Raw genomic sequence first — 8,062 nt, forward strand, 5'->3', positions numbered from 1 at the left:
GTATAGCACCACACACTAGATACTACAACACCGTTTCCCCTGCTATAGACACCACACACAGACTACTACAACAACCGTTTCCCCTGCTATAGCACAACACTAGACTACTGCAGCACCGTGTCCCCTGCTATAGCCCCTCACACTAGACTACTACAACACCGTTCCCCTGCTATAGCACCACACACTAGACTACAACTACACCGTTTCCCCTCATAGCCCTCACACTAGACTACTGCAACACCGTTTCCCTGCATAGCCCCTCACACTAGACTACTACAACACCGTTTCCCTGCTATAGCACCAACACACTAGACTACAACTACACCGTTTCCCCTGCCATAGCCCCTCAACTAGACTACTGCAACACCGTTTCCCTCGCATAGCACCACACCCTAGACTACTTACGACACCGTTTCCCCTGCCATAGCACCACACACTAGACTACTGCAGCACCGTTTCCCTGCCATAGCCCCTACCACTAGACTACTGCAGCACCGTTTCCCCTGCATAGCCCCTCACACTAGACTACTACAACACGTTTCCCCTGCCATAGCACCACACACTAGACTACTGCAGCACCGTTTCCCCTGCCATAGCCCCTCACACTAGACTCTGCAACACCGTTCCCCTGCCATAGCCCTCACACTAGACTACTACAACACCTTCCCCTGCCATAGCCCCACACACTAGACTACTACAACACCGTTTCCCTGCCATAGCCCCTCACACTAGACTACTGCACAACCGTTTCCCTGCCATAGCCCCTCACACTAGACTACTACAACACCGTTTCCCCTGCTATACCCACACACTAGACTACTACAACACCGTTTCCCTGCCATAGCCCCACACACTAGACTACTACAAACACCGTTTCCCCTGCCATAGCCCTCACACTAGACTACTGCAACACCGTTCCCTGCATAGCCCCTCACACTAGACTACTACAACACCGCTTTCCCCTGCTATAGCACCACACACTAGACTACTACAACACCGTTTCCCTGCCATAGCCCACACACTAGACTACTACAACACCGTCTTCCCCTGCCACTAGCCCTCACCACTAGACTACTGCAAACACCTTCCCCTGCCATAGCACCACACACTAGACACTACAACACCGTTTCCCTGCCATAGCACCACACACTAGACTACTACAACCGTTTCCCTGCTATAGCACCACACACTAGACTACTACAACACGTGTTTCCCCTGCCATAGCACCACACACTAGACTACTGCAACACCGTTTCCCTGCCATAGCACCACAACACTAGACTACTGCAGCACGTTTCCCCTGCCATAGCACCACACACTAGACTACTGCAGCACCGTTTCCCCTGCATAGCACACCACCACTAGACTACTCAGCACCGTTCCCCTGCCATAGCACCACACTAGACTACTACAACACGTTTCCCCTGCTATAGCACCACACACTAAACTACGCAACACCGTTTCCCTGCTATATGCACCACACACTAGACTACTACAAACACCGTTTCCCCTGCTATAGCACCACCACACTAGACTATACAACACCGTTTCCCCTGCTATAGCCACTCACACTAGACTACTGCACACGCGTTCCCTGCCATAGCCCTCACCACTAGACTACTACAATACCGTTTCCCCTGCCATAGCCCCTCACACTAGACTACTCAACACGTTCCCTGCTATAGCCCTCACACTAGACTACTACAAACCGTTCCCCTGCCAATACACCACACACTAGACTACTACAACACCGTTTCCCCTGCCATAGCCCCTCACACTAGACTACTACAAACCGTTTCCCCTGCATACACCACACACTAGACTACTACAACACCGTTTCCCCTGCCATAGCCCACCACACTAGACTACTACAACACCGTTTCCCCTGCATAGCCCTCACCACTAGACTACTGCAGCACCGTTTCCCCTGCCATAGCCCCTCACACTAGACTACTACAACACCGTTTCCCCTGCCATAGCCACACACTAGACTACTACAACACCGTTTCCCCTGCATAGCCACTCACACTAGACTACTACAACACCGTTTCCCCTGCCATAGCCACTCACACTAGACTACTACAACACCGTTTCCCCTGCCATAGCCACTCACACTAGACTACTACACACCGTTTCCCCTGCCATAGCCACTCACACTAGACTACTACAACACGTTTCCCCTGCCATAGCCACTCACACTAGACTACTACAACACCGTTTCCCCTGCCATAGCCACTCACACTAGACTACTACAACACCGTTTCCCCTGCCATAGCCCACTCACACTAGACTACTACAACACCGTTTCCCCTGCCATAGCCACCCACACTAGACTACTACAACACCGTTTCCCCTGCCATAGCCACTCACACTAGACTAACAACACCGTTTCCCCTGCCATAGCCCCTCACACTAGACTACTACAACACCGTTTCCCTGCCATAGCCACTCACACTAGACTACTACAACACCGTTTCCCCTTCCATAGCCACTCACACTAGACTACTACAAACACGTTTCCCCTGCCATAGCCACTCACACTAGACTACTACAACACCGTTTCCCTGCCATAGCCACTCACACTAGACTACTACAACACCGTTTCCCCTGCCATAGCCACTCACACTAGACTACTACAACACCGTTTCCCCTGCCATAGCCCTCACACTAGACTACTACAACACCGTTTCCCCTGCCATAGCCACCACACTAGACTACTACAACACCGTTTCCCCTGCCATAGCCACTCACACTAGACTACTACAACACCGTTTCCCCTGCCATAGCCACTCACACTAGACTACTACAACACCGTTTCCCCTGCCATAGCCCTCCACACTAGACTACTACAACACCGTTTCCCCTGCCATAGCCACTCACACTAGACTACTACAACACCGTTTCCCCTGCCATAGCCACTCACACTAGACTACTACAAACACCGTTCCCCCCATAGCCCTCACACTAGACTACTACAACACCGTTTCCCTCCATAGCCACTCACACTAGACTACTACAACACGTTCCCCTGCCATAGCCACTCACACTAGACTACTACAACACCGTTTCCCCTGCCATAGCCACTCACACTAGACTACTACAACACCGTTCCCCTGCCATAGCCACTCACACTAGACTACTACAACACCGTTTCCCCTGCCATAGCCCTCACACTAGACTACTACAACACCGTTTCCCCTGCCATAGCCACTCACACTAGACTACTACAACACCGTTCCCCTGCCATAGCCACTCACACTAGACTACTACAACACCGTTTCCCCTGCCATAGCCCTCACACTAGACTACTACAACACCGTTTCCCCTGCCATAGCCCCTCACACTAGACTACTACAACACCGTTTCCCCTGCCATAGCCACTCACACTAGACTACTACAACACCGTTTCCCCTGCCATACCCACTCACACTAGACTACTACAACACCGTTTCCCCTGCCATAGCCACCACACTAGACTACTACAACACCGTTTCCCCTGCCATAGCCACTCACACTAGACTACTACAACACCGTTTCCCCTGCCATAGCCACTCACACTAGACTACTACAACACCGTTTCCCCTGCCATAGCCACTCACACTAGACTACTACAACACCGTTTCCCTGCCATAGCCTCACACTAGACTACTACAACCCGTTTCCCCTGCCATAGCCACTCACACTAGACTACTACAACACCGTTTCCCCTGCCATAGCCCACTCACACTAGACTACTACAACACCGTTCCCCTGCCATAGCCCTCACACTAGACTACTACAACACCGTTCCCCTGCCATAGCCCACTCACACTAGACTACTACAACACCGTTTCCCCTGCCATAGCCCCTCACACTAGACTACTACAACACCGTTTCCCCTGCCATAGCCACTCACACTAGACTACTACAACACCGTTTCCCCTGCCATAGCCACTCACACTAGACTACTACAACACCGTTTCCCCTGCCATAGCCACTCACACTAGACTTACAAACACCGTTTCCCCTGCCATAGCCCCTCACACTAGACTACTACAACACCGTTTCCCCTGCCATAGCCACTCACACTAGACTACTACAACACCGTTCCCCTGCCATAGCCACTCACACTAGACTACTACAACACCGTTCCCCTGCCATAGCCACTCACACTAGACTACTACAACACCGTTTCCCCTGCCATAGCCACCTCACACTAGACTACTACAACACCGTTTCCCCTGCCATAGCCACTCACACTAGACTACTACAACACCGTTTCCCCTGCCATAGCCCTCACACTAGACTACTACAACACCGTTCCCCTGCCATAGCCACTCACACTAGACTACTACAACACCGTTTCCCCTGCCATAGCCACTCACACTAGACTACTACAACACCGTTTCCCCTGCCATAGCCCCCTCACACTAGACTACTACAACACCGTTTCCCCTGCCATAGCCCTCACACTAGACTACTACAACACCGTTTCCCCTGCCATAGCCCACTCACACTAGACTACTACAACACCGTTTCCCCTCCATAGCCACTCACACTAGACTACTACAACACCGTCTTCCCTGCCATAGCCACTCACACTAGACTACTACAACACCGTTTCCCCTGCCATAGCCACTCACACTAGACTACTACAACACCGTTTCCCCTGCCATAGCCACTCACACTAGACTACTACAACACCGTTTCCCCTGCCATAGCCACTCACACTCTACTACACACCCTTTCCCCTGCCATAGCCACCCACACACTAGACTACTACAACACCCTTCCCCTCACCATACCGCCTCACACTAGGACTACTACAACACCGTTTCCCTTCCATAGCCACCTCACACTAGACTACTACAACACCGTTTCCCCTGCCATAGCCCCTCACACTAGACTACTTACAACACCGTTTCCCCTGCCATAGACCCCTCACACTAGACTACTACAACACCGTTTCCCCTGCCATAGCTCACACTAGACTACAAACGTTCCCCTGCAAGCCTCACACTAGACTACATACAACCGTTTCCCCTGCCATAGCCACTCACACTAGACTACTACAACACCGTTTCCCTGCCATAGCCCCTCACCACTAGACTACTACAACACCGTTTCTCCCCGCCATAGCACCAACACTAGACTACTACACACCGTTTCCCCTGCATAAGCCACTCACACTAGACTACTACAACACCGTTTCCCCTGCCATAGCCACTCACACTAGACTACTACAACACCGTTTCCCCTGCCATAGCCACTCACGTTGGTGCCACAAAAAAAAGAGAAAATTATGATGAGCCGTATTGCAGAAAAAAACATGATTAGCAATTGTCAAGGATGCACAGAAATTCTAAAATGCAAGGAGTTTTCATTTCAGATTATTTGTTTGCAATATGTGATCTATAGGCTAAGAGAGCTTCATAAGCTGTTTATTCAATTGTGGGGGTTGAATAGTGTGAAAAGAGGACATATTTGGTGAGAATCACAAAATAGGGTACAAAATCCATTTCAGCTCTTAAAGGGACGGTAGCCTACATTGGGTGTACAATTTTCAATTACAGCATTATTTAATCTGCAGTTATTCTTCTGCTATTTATTCTGTTAGCAATAATATTTACAAGTTAAAAGAATCTTCTGATTACAATTACGACTCATCTTTCTACTAAATGCAATCGATTAGCTTTCAAAATGTAAGTATGGTATACCTAGCTGTCCAATAACACATTCTGATGGAATAGCTTGTCCTGCACTTTGTAAAAACCCAGTGTATTGAGTGAATGTTGGAAAAAGATCTTGGGTCCATTCTAAACAGAGCAATGTGAATGCAAAGATGACTCGGGTCACAAAAGAAGTGAAGTGAACTGGAAAAAGAGTTGAGTCCTCATTTAAAGGCAAGGCCAGCTTGAATACAAAGGGAACAGCTCTTTAGCTTCTTTTTTTTTAAACCACAGACTTCCCTTTAAAGAGGACTGAGAACAGTTATTTTAAAGAGGACTATGTCAATGGAATTAACAGCACCCTTGTTATGCTAACGTTAGCTACTAATTTGCTAGCCCAATAATGGACTAAATGAGCTTAATGTTACTCATTATGGTCCAATGACCTTGCATGTTCTGTTTAAAGGAGAATTGGCTCTGGAAGCCAAAACAGCCAAATACTCCATCTAAATTTCACGTGAATCAATTCTCAAATGCGGTACTGTTTCTAGAAACATACATCCCTGTACTTTCATATCACATCAAAATAATCTCACAAATTCATAACACACACCGTTTTAACCTTTTTTTATGATATGCGCAGAGAGGAAGGGGGGGGGTCATTAAGGAACGTTGGAGGGGGGGGGCGTTCCTGCCGATTGGCTGCAATTGCACACTATTGAGTACCGAAGACGACTTAGTTCAACGACTCTTATTTGTAAAGTAATGGGACTAAGAGTCTCAATCAAGGGCTACTAAGCTAACGTTAGCTAGTTATTCACGAAATAGAAACGTGTGTAAATTAGTTGCATACCAAAGAAGATCATGAACTGTCTCGACTTGGATAGCGTCGAGTCCCGCCTAGCTAAATTAAACAAGTGGAGTGATTGTTATGTTAGCCATAGCTAGCTAGTTATCGTGTTAGCTTGCTAAAGAATGAATGAAATACTATGAATCATGCTAGTGAAATAAAAATACATCAACTTACGGTGTAAAATGGTGTCCTTACAATTGTCCGCTGTGATTTATCGTAGCTACGTGTCTGGTTTATTTGTAAATGTGTTGTTCAGACGACTCAACAACCTCTTTCAAACAAGATGACCGCGTTAGCTTGTCATATACGTCACTTCCGGCTTCTGTGGGACTGCAGTAGTACATTTATCCACTAGGGGATAGTAAAAGCATAGAGAGCAATGATGGGAGGGACAGTCTATATTTTGAATTTAACATAATAATTAAATTCAGAATTGTCCTACAGAAATGTGTAATCTCATTCAATAAGACAGTGGAATAAAGACATATACACTTAAATTCAGCAGTATTATCCATAAATAAAATGATTATTCTATTAATGTCACAAGTTATAGCATATATCCCATTACTTTGGCCCTAAACGATCCTACACCAGGCCCATCTGCCTGGGAGGAAGGAACTTCCTGTAGATCTTCTAGACGAAAATATCTCTCATCCAAATATTTCTCTGCAACTACATAATCTATCTTCTGTGATTTTCCACTCCATCAGTGCAGTGCAGTTGATCACCATAGCTATAAACTCAAGAAATGCAACTTTACTACAATTCATTCTCTCTGGCTCGCTCCCCTCAGGCATACTCACTGAGGGCCTCCCAGTCGACTCACTCACCCTTGGGCTATCCTCTACTATCTTCACTGCCTCAGCATAGGAAACTTTCTGCCCCACTCAAACTCTGGCAATCTCAACCGCTCTCTCTCTCACAGGGCACTTCGGATCCCCAGCTGCATGGGCATCCCCACAGTTGACACACAGTGCTTTCTCTATCCAAACTGTACACTCCCCCTGACTATGCACTCCTGCACCTTTCTCACATCATGGGATCTCCCTTCTACACACTGCTGCAACATGTCCGAATCCTTGGCACCTAAAGCACCAAAGTAGAGGTCCTAACTGACTTGCCAAAACTATAGTTGTTAACAAGAAATTTGTGGAGTGGTTGAAAAACTAGTTTTAATGGTCTCCAACCTAAGTATGTAAACTTGTACATACACATCTACTTTGTGTAATTTTTCCAACAATTGTTTACAGACAGATTATTTCACTTATAATTCACTGTATCACAATTCCAGTGGGTCAGAAGTTTACATACATTAAGTTGGTTGTGCCTTTAAACAGCTTGGAAAATTCCAGACAATTATGTCATGGCTTTAGAAGCTTCTGATAGGCTAATAGACATCATTTGAGTCAATTGGAGGTGTACCTGTGGATGTATTTCAAGGCCTACTTTCAAACTTAGTGCCTCTTTGCTTGACATCATGGAAAAAACTAAAGAAATCAGCCAAGACCTCAGAAAAAATTGTAGACCTCCACAAGTCTGGTTCATCCTTGGGAGCAATTTC

General features: G+C 47.3%; 1 protein-coding gene across 2 annotated transcripts in view; it reads right to left on the reverse strand.

Annotated features, from left to right (window-relative positions):
- The window catches only part of LOC111955852 (mediator of RNA polymerase II transcription subunit 30), a 12,989-nt gene extending 6,175 nt beyond the window's left edge, over nt 1–6,814 (reverse strand). For both annotated transcript variants that reach the window (XM_023976200.2, XM_023976199.2), the window contains exon 1: nt 6,676–6,814. The gene's annotated coding sequence lies outside the window, so the exon portion shown is untranslated. The remainder of the gene's footprint in view (nt 1–6,675) is intronic.
- Between the last annotated feature and the right edge of the window lie 1,248 nt (nt 6,815–8,062).

This window comes from Salvelinus sp. IW2-2015, linkage group LG31 (assembly GCF_002910315.2).
Source record: "Salvelinus sp. IW2-2015 linkage group LG31, ASM291031v2, whole genome shotgun sequence".
Taxonomy (NCBI): domain Eukaryota; kingdom Metazoa; phylum Chordata; class Actinopteri; order Salmoniformes; family Salmonidae; genus Salvelinus; species Salvelinus sp. IW2-2015.